General features: G+C 40.9%; 1 long non-coding RNA gene across 1 annotated transcript; it reads left to right on the forward strand.

The window, feature by feature from the left end:
* Positions 1 to 1,404: 1,404 nt before the first annotated feature.
* On the forward strand, positions 1,405 to 9,720 carry LOC118845642. The gene is made up of 2 exons (XR_005010133.1): positions 1,405 to 1,514; positions 9,409 to 9,720. It is a non-coding gene; the product is annotated as an uncharacterized LOC118845642 (long non-coding RNA).
* The last annotated feature ends 276 nt before the right edge of the window (positions 9,721 to 9,996 follow it).

Genomic DNA, 9,996 nt, shown 5'->3' on the forward strand with positions numbered 1-9,996 from the left:
GTTGCTGAAGATGAAACTAACTAAATAGACTGTCCTTTCAGAGTTCCTCCATTCTTGCAGGAATTTTCACCTTCTGGAAATAAGTTTTGATAATTTTGAGCCAGTAACTAACTAGCAGAAAGAGTGGTCAGTGTGATTCTCATTCAGTATGCTCCTCTCTTTCCATTTTGTCTACACTCAGCCCTGGGAGCTTAATAGAAACTTTCCAAGAACCTATCTGCTCCTTCTTTGGGTCTGCTCTGACTTTGCACAGGCATGAATGTTTGAATCATTGATTGTCAGGGCCCCGCTTCGGTGTAGATTTAGCGTTGGCACAACACTGAGATGAAGGGAAATAGAAACTTTTGACAAGGCTCACGTTGATCTTCTCAGTGATGAAAACCCACTCCACCTGTCTGGGCAGTGTGCCCACGATGTGATCATCAGCTTTCTAATTAGAGATGAGCTACACTTTGCTTTTCACACGCACCTATGACGTGGGCCCTGACTTTGGATGTGGAAGATTGAGCAGAGTGTTCATCCTCAGGGAATCTTTGGGCCACTGACGCTGGCAAGCTTTTCTCATGAGGCCTCTGATTTAGTTCAGACATCAGCTACTCTCTCCCTCCATCCTCTTTGGTGGAAGGTCCCCAATATGTACCCTTTGAGCCAAGGACACTGGCCTCCTGGCTGCCCCGCTCCCCTATGCCTGGAACACTCCCTCCTCTACTCTGTCTACTGACCTCTCTGGCTTTCTTTAAGTCTCAACTAAAATCCCACCTCTTACAGGAAGCCCCCACCCCTCTTAATTCCAGTACCTTCTCTCAGTTAATTATTTCCTATTTACCCTGTTATATAACTTGCTTTGTATCTACTTGTTTGCATGTTGTCTCTCCATTAGATAGCATGCTCCTTGAGGGCAGGGGCTGTGTTTTGCCTCTTTTTGTATTTCCAGAGCTTAGCACAGTGCCTGGCATATAATAGACATTTAATAAATGTTGATTGAATTATTATTTAATAAAATTGAAGGGATACATATTAAGAGGAGAAAAGTAGTTTTAAATAGTACTGACTAGATCAGGCCTATTCTCACTAGCCCAGTCACTAGGAGAAAAATGCATTCCTCTGAACTCATCCATTCCATTTGTTTAAAATGCTAGACATAACAGCCCCTGTCTAGGCACAGATCACCCCTCAACCTTCACCATGGGGACTTGGTGGGTCAAAAGTTTCTACCTGTTATTGGACAGGCATGTTTCTGTGGTTTTTCACCTTAAAAGGATTTCCATTGGGCAGTCAGAGAGGAAGATTGAGAATGGAGAAAGATTCCATATTGGCTGGCATCCATGTTGGCCAGGATTTCTCCTTGCTTGCCAGGATGTGGGAGCAGGGAAGGGAAGAGGAGAGTGGGAATGAGGAGGACTGGACTGGACTGGACCTGAGGTGCTGACCAGGCAAGATGGGGAACAGAGCAAAACCGAGGCAAAGTAGGAACCCAAAGTGGGAACAAGTCAAAATGGACAGACCAACAGACGGTAGGTTTGGTAAGACACCTAAACCTCCAAAGCATTGGTTTCTTCCTTCACTGCATTCTTGAATCAGGGAAACTGCTCTCTCTCTACCTAGTCTACCATTTCCCCTCTTACCCAACGTGAAAAGGGGTATGGGGGAGGATATTTTTCTCCTCTCAATGGAAGCCAAAACAGCTTAGTTATTTGAAAACATTATTCCCTTAACTGCTCAAGCTTCCTTCTAATCTGTTTGAAACTGTTATTAAGAAACCTAGATGGCTATGTAACGTAAATTTGGGTGACTATGAATATTCAAAGCAAGACTGAGAGAGAAGCCAAACTCTCTGAAAAGAAGTTTTCTTTTGCTTTGTTTTGTCTTGTTTTTCCTTTAGCAGAGTCTGAATGAAAGTATATCTGGTATGTATGTATGTGTGTGTATATTCAGGTCATACTCCAGATTTTTTTTTCTTTTGAACCCAGTGAGATAAAGAGATTTTAAGAAAACCAGTTAAGAGCCCCACAAGGTAAAAGATTGGTGAAATTTTTGCCTGAAAGTCCCTTGGCACCAAAGTCAATGAGCTTGCAGCTAACATTGCTTAATATTGAGGAGCCAACCCCTCAGGGCCCCTGTTTCTCATGGGCGGCACACCTTTCCCATTACCAGGGACTTTTACGTATGAATATATGCTTAGAATTTTTGAAAAAGATTCTCATGGTCTGGGAATTTTAAAATTATATTTTACGTTCTTTTTTGTTACTGTTGTTTGCCTTTTAAACAGATTTGCTTCAGAGACACTGGAAACACTCTCATTGTGAAAGATTTCTTTTTCCTTGGTGCATTTGGATTTTGAACTAAATTTTAACCCAGGTTTTCTTGCAGATTTGGAGAGAGTTTTATTTCTTTTTACCTTTCCTATTTTTATTTGCTTAGTTTTTTTTTTTAATTCACTGAAATTATATTTTTTCAGTTCTGATTTCCTTAAATCTGATTTTAGTTGTGTTGTAGTTGCTTTAGTCTTCCACTTTCGAAATTCTGCTATTGTATTCATAGTATGATTGTAATGAAGAGTGTTTCTTGTTGATGCTGCTGATTAATGCACTAAGTAGGTATTTTCATGAGATTATGTGCATACGTAAGTGGTACGTATTTAGTGCCTAGTTATATACTAATTGTTGGTATATAAGTGTAGTTATCATAACTGCCTCCCCATTATTCTGTGCATGTCATTTTGTGTTGTCACTAATTAGCCTTCCTGATTTTTGATTTGCTGTGTGTTAATCACACATGGCCATTGATTCATCGTGTTATTATCGTATACTACTGAATTTCTAATGCTTAATTTAGTATCTTGTGTATTATTTTGGATCAATCTGAAGCCGACTTGATTGCAATGTGTTGTCATATAATGGGCAGAGAAACAGACAGGAGTCTCTTGATAATAACATTCTAAAAATCACCAAGAATTATAAATTATTTAGAGAATTATAAAATAAGTCAGAGCAATATAGTGCATATGCTCTGGCCAGCTCTCCCCAAGCCAGACCAGATATCTGTTCATCCAGGTTCTGGGGTACCCTGAGAGTTTGTGGTTTGTTTCTTCTCCACTGCAGTGGGCTTGAACCCTCACTTAGCTATGTTCTCTCCACTGTCAAGCACTGGTAAGTAGAGTCTCAGTTCCATTTAACTATTTAATATCAATTAGCTCTTACAAAGGAATGTATATTTCAAAGATAAAGGCATAACAAAAGTATACAAGCTTGCCACCCCCCACCCTAGCACATCAGGGACACATTCTCCCTTTAATTCACATCAGTCTTTGGGGAGAGTGGTTCACTCTTGGCTCAGTTCCTACATAGCATTGGCCCCACCAAGTTCATATTCAAATACAGCCTTATTGTCAGATGAGTCCTGGTCTCAACTACTACTGGGCTGAGTCCCATAGGTCACTCCCAAAGGTTGTTTCTTGCTCCTCTCAGCAACAATGCTGAAAACCCAGACACTGAAAAGCCCAGACACTCACCTTCCTGACCTTTCAAAATGCACAAGAGCTTAGGATCCAATCCTTTCCTCTAGAATGGAAAAGAATAAATGCAGAAGCCAAGGACTAAAACTCCATTTTTAGATACACATGGCCTTGATGGGGAGAAGGCCCCTCCCTTTACAGCACTGCTTCTCCTTGGACTCTGAGAGAAAAAAGATTACAACCACAAATGCAGCCAAAGACAATATGCCCAAAGAGATTAAGCTGAGATTGATTCAACCTTTTTGAAGATTACTCCAGTTCAGACTATGCAGTTATATAGAAATGGCTCCTCCTAATGATGGGTTAATAGAACAGAACAGATAACTGAATGTCTATGCATGTGTCAGTCTCTCCAATGTATTTCTAGTCCACATTACAGACTTTTCCAGAAGTAAACATTTTACCTTTTGCACATGGAGGAGCTATGCTGTCCCAGGTTTCTTTCCGTAGGCACCAGATCCCCCCAGGTCAGTGGGCATTCTGTGAATTACCAGACCCACCTAATCATTCCACAATTTCCCAGAGAAACTGATAGTAGAAAAGAGAACCTAGAAACTCATCTCAATTTCCTTCTCCTCTGGGAAAAATTTGCCTAAAACACCAGAAGCCTTCGTGAGAAGAAAAGGCTTGCCAACAACAACAACAACAAAAAACCAAACAGGTGTTTTCTTAAGTCAAAAAAGAAACTTTTCCTATAGGTAAAAGTCCAGGGGTGGGGAACCTGTAGCCTTGAGACCACATGTAGCCTTTCTAGGTCCTTGGGTGCAGCCTTTTGACTGAGTCCAAGTTTTATAGAACAAATCCTTTTATTAAAGGGATTTGTTCTGTGAAGTTTGGATTCAGTCAAAGGGCTACACCTGAGGACCTAGAAGTCCACATGTGGCCTTGAGGCAGTAGGTTCCCCATCCCTAATAAGACCAACTCTACATCCCCCATGTCAAGGGGATTATTTTAGGTTCAAATAAGAAATCTTGTCCAGAAAGAAATTATCAGGATAGAAAAGGGAAATTTGGATCAGTCGTTTGACAGATTTGCTAAAGCACTGGCAAGTACCTGAATTAGAAAAGAGGAGCAGAAACACAAAAGAAAATTTGAAAAAGAAATTTTTTAAAAAAAGAAAAAAAAAAGAAATGAGGAATAGACTTATGGAAAACATTAAAGGAACAGCTTGGAGATCTGAGCAGGTCTTGAAAGTTGCAGAGCCTGGAATCACATGGCAAACACATCTCCAAAACCTAAAAAGGCAATACGGCCGTGATGGTGGTGGTGGTGGTGGTGGTGGTGGTTGTGGTAGGATTTCACAGAAAGTTGGTGCTACCTTGACTTGTTCTGCTCTCTAGTCAAAAGAGAAAAGCCCTTTGGCTTTTTAAATTGAGTGAATGTTCAACTAAGAGACTGATAAAGTAACAGTAAATCCTGAGGCTGCAGGTGCGATTACACTGGGAAAATTGCATAGAGAAATGATTCACAGGCATAACTGACAACTGCCATTCATTGGCTTGATGCTCAACAGAAGCCACAAGTTAATTTCTGTGTATGACCAGTTGCTGGACACAGTAATTAAGATGGAAGGTAGGCATACAGGTGCCTATATTAAGAGGATTTAATTTAGGACAGCCCAACCCTGGCCAGCACAGGAACAGCTCCTTGCATATAGTCAAGAGGGTCCTGGAGCCATTTCTAACTGTCTCAAAAGAATTGGCTATTAAATTTTCAATGTAAGTATTGTACCTCAGAAATCAGCAAATTCTACAAATCAAGGTGTGATTTATTGTTTTGTTGATTTTCTAAAATCAAGAAAGTGATGGAGAAAATCTTGACAATGTAGATTTAATTTAAAAGTGTGTCCTGCACACATTCCTTACCTTCTTCTGGAGAGCTGGTTGTTAAACATGCATGATACCTATATGCAGTCAGAGGATATAGAACTGGTATGTGAGAGACTAGATTCCAAGGACCAAGCATCAGGAAAAAAAAAGATGGGTCCCAGGAAAGAAGTCCCCCCAGACCTGAAAAACAGTAAGAAGGACCTCATCATTAATTCCCTATGGGTCCATCCCTATTGGGCTTATAGGACATTGCATTAGAGGTGATAGTGAAGGTTGAGAATGTGGAATATACTATATTGGACAGTGGCTGTCAAGTGCCCATTATATTCCAGAAATTCTATGAGAGACAGTTGAGAAATATACCTCTATAGGCACTGAAAAGACTAGGAATTTATTGGGCCAAGGGGCCAAAAAACAAACAAGCTGCCCACATTTGAGATACATCAGAGCAAGCTTGAAGTTTCCTAAGTTGGTGTCAACAGGAAAGTGGGCACCATGCTTTGTTATTTCTAGGTCCACCAACTCTCACTGGAATGTCAGCAGTGAACGGAAACAGTTCCAGCCTATTTAAAGCACTGGTAGATACTGCAAGCAACAAGCTGGGACCTAATACATGCACACTTGGACTATCTATGCAGCCTACGTAGAAACCGGCAGAAGGATAGAGGGGCTGGTAGCAGCAAACATCATGAGAGCGGTGACTTGTCAAACTCAGAAGTCAATTTGGAGTTTTACTTTGCTGGCTTTCCAGGATTGGAAGAATGGAAAGATCCCTTGAGATCAACAGGAGGACGTTTGTTCTCATTTCATGAGTTGCATGTTGGATGTGCCTAAGGAGCAACTCACAGAACCCACACGATTGACCGCCGAGCATTCAGGGAAAGATCTAAGAAGATTCCTTCATTTCCAATGGAAGACCTTAGAAGCCATGCAACAGAATTATTGGTCAATGGTGTCTTCACAGACTCCAGCAGCCTATATGCATTGCATATAATGGGGGTTCGGAACAAAAATGGAAAGATAGGTGTCCAGATGACTACACTATGAACAAAACATCTAAAATGGACCAATATACCATGCCAAGAGTTTGATACCTTAAACTGATATTCAAGATAGACTGCCTGTTTGGCAGCCAGGAGTTCTCAGTATTAAATTTAAGCAGTAGAGATTATCATATTCCTCTGGGAGTATAAAATAAAAAGGTGGCCTCCATTTGAATTTTTGTTATCAATTTGAACACATGACCCAGAATATTTCTGGAGTACTTGCCATTTTCCAATGACTGACAGAGAAAATAGTCACAGCCATGATTTTCCAGGAAGTGCTGGCAAATTTCAACTAATTGTCTTTGGAAAGGCAGTAGAAGACCATTAGAAAAAGGCCAATAAAACTGTTGAGCCAATTAGTAGAAGCTGGTCTGAAACTTTTCATTGAAAAGTATTTGACTTATGTGATATGGTAAGGTATGAATGATGGCCCAGAGAAGGCAAAAGTGCTCCTGAATTGGCCACATCTAAAGAAACTTCAGCCTTGCAATCTTTTGTAGAATTTGTAATCAATATGGCAAATATGTTAAGAACTACACTGCTGCTACTAAACCACTTGATGACTTTACTCATAGATATATAATTAAAGAGAAACAAAACTGGAGGGCAGAATAATTAAGTCGCTCTAAACTCTATGAAAACAAATGGACATCAGTGGATGGATAAATGTGAGAGAAAAAAAAAAAAACAACTCAGCTGTTTGTAACACATACCAGTGTTGGCCTATAAGAAAATAAGTCTTTTTTTCTATATGTAGATGCTAGCCTGGAGGATCTGGAAGAAGTCATATCAGGAGAGTAAAGACCACCATTTAACTGTTGGTGTTGGTCAACAGAGGAATTGGCGATGGGGAGATCTGGCACCTTATACACAAACTGTAGCTCTTGACTTGGAAGTAAATTGTCAATGAGTCCAAAGACTAGAAGGATGAATGAAGTTTCAAGCATGACCTGAAAACAATATACTGATATATTTTTACCAATGCCAAGTTATATACTCTTGCCAGAGATGGATGGCAGCACTAGTCAACAGTGAATTCTGCCTACACCACCATGGAGGGAACATTGATGTGCACACAGAAGTTCTGTCCCAAAGGCCATTTGATACTGAAGCTATGGTAATTCCTAAGAAAGGAGTGAAAGCTATTAAATGAATATGCAGGGAACTCTGCTATAGATGCATATGAGAGTTTAGGACTTCCACCAGATAGCATGGTGGCAGCATGTAGGAATTTTGTCATAATGAAGCAACCTTCCTTGTCTCTGAGGTTCATGGTTATCTGTGAGAAAATAAAAGATTGCTGGTGGACTGCAAGAAATAATCCAAGCCAAGAGGCAGAAAAGTCCCATTCTCTAGGAGACATTTTGCAGTTGACAGTGGGAAATGTTGATGTGCAACAGAGAGTTCTGTTGTAATTGTTGTCGTTTGTTGTTCATCCTTAGTTTTCGAAGAGGACCAGTGATGTCACAGGGGATGTCTTGACTGGTGGGTGAATTGGATTTAAGGGAGGCACAGTTGCACAAAGTCACCAGCCTCACTCTTCCAGATATGTGACCAAGCTCCAAGCATTCCACAGTGTCTGTTTCAGCTGCTTTCATGGCCCTTGAAAAAGATGCCACCTTTTCACATACTTGGGGTAGACACCCTCCTAACTCACCAACAGGCTTGAGGACTGTCAGCTACTCTCAGCCTGGTTTAGCCCATATGCCAAGATGATTTGCGGGAGCGTGGCTGCTGAGTATGCTAACAGCTTCTCAGAATCCCAGGTGAGGGTTGGGTGAAAGTGGACACCAAAGGTGGATATATAACCCTGAAAAAGTCTTGGAAAGCCTTCACCCCAGGCATGCTAGTTTTCCCTGAACACCCCAAACAAGTGAAGTAGTGTAGAGGGAGAAGAAAGAGGGTCCAGCATAGAATCCTGAGGGATACCTAGGGTTAGAGGGTGGAGAAGGATCCAGGAGACAGAGAAGGAGCAGTCAGATAGATCGAAGAAAACACAGGTGAGAGTAGTGTCATGAAAATTTAAAGAGAAGGGAGGAGAGAGTGATCAAGGTGGCAGAGAGGTCATGGGGAATGAAGACTGAGAAAAAGCCACTGGATTTGGCAACTAAGAGATCATTAGTAACTTTGGAGAGAGCAATTTGGGTGGAATGATAACACTGGAAGCAAGATAGTAATGAATTAAGAAAAAAGCTAGTGGAGAGAAAGTGTGGAGGTGCCTACCGTGGATGAAGAGATCTAGGATGATAGTTAGTGGGGATGGAAGGATCAAGTAAAGATTTTTTCAGGATGGGGGAGACATGGACATGTTTGGAAGCAGTAGGAAATGAGCCAGAAAAGAGGACGAGATTGAAAATAGGGATGACAGAGCAGGCAATCTGCGGGAGGAGAAGAGATGGAATTGGATGGCTTAAACAAGTAGAGGGGTTAGCCTTGGTAAGGGATAAGGCCACATCATCATATGAGACAGGGATGAAGAAGAGAGTAGCAGAAGGTGTCTGTGCGTGTGCATAAGAGAGCAAGAGGGAGAGAGACAGAGAGAGAAAAAAAGAGAAAAGAGAGAGGTTATATACATATATAAGTGTGTACATACATATATACACATATATGTGTATACATATGTGTGTATATATGTAATACCTAGTTTTTTATATATATATATATATATATATATATATATATATATATATATATATATATATATATATAGTTGTATATATACATCCTATTTATTTATTTATTTAACCGGAGGAGGGTAGTGAATGCCCAAATCACCTAAGATGGAGGCACTCATATGGAGATGCCTGGGATCTGCTGCTGAGAGACAGGATAACTAGTGTGCATGTATGAACATTTTGTGTTGGCCTACTGTGTGGTTGGGATCAGTATTTTTTCCATCAAAGGAGGAAGGACTCATTCACTCACGGTAGCGGTGAAGGCAGGAAAGGATCTGAATTTAGGCAATGCGGCCCCTAAGAAAGGATTCAGGTTTTGTTCTTGCTTTGTTTGTCCTTTTCAGTTCTAGGTGCACAGAGTGGAGCTCCTGACGCAGAAGCTGAAGCCATGGGGAACTTGGAGGCAAGGATTCCAGACTAGATGTTGAAGCCAGCCTAGAAGTGCTAAGAAACCAGAAGAGTCCATAGGTGCTAGCCCAGTGGAATTTTGAACTTGAACTTGGTGGGATTAATGCTATGTAGAAATTAAATTGAGCCTAATCCCCCTTCCCTACCAAAGACCCAGGTGGTAGAGGGGATTATACTACCAAGGTATTGGGGAAAATGTTTAAATGCTTATTCTTGCTATATCCTTGAAGTAAATATTCCTTTGTGAATGCTAATCCATTGTTAAATGGTTAAATAGAATTGGGGTGCTAATCACTGGATTCCTAAAATTGAATGGGAACACAGCCAGTGAAAGTTCTAGCCAATACCCCAAGGGTACCAGAGGCCTGTGAAGTAACCCACCTGAGCCTAAGAACTCAGAGAGTAGAGACAGAGCAAACCTATGTTATATTTAGATGTTAAAAAGTCCAGTCATCAAGCATTTAATAAGCAATTAGTACGTGCCAGGTACTAGGCTAAAGGCTGGGGATACAAAGAAAGGGAAA

This window comes from Trichosurus vulpecula, chromosome 4, assembly GCF_011100635.1.
Source record: "Trichosurus vulpecula isolate mTriVul1 chromosome 4, mTriVul1.pri, whole genome shotgun sequence".
Lineage (NCBI taxonomy): Eukaryota > Metazoa > Chordata > Mammalia > Diprotodontia > Phalangeridae > Trichosurus > Trichosurus vulpecula.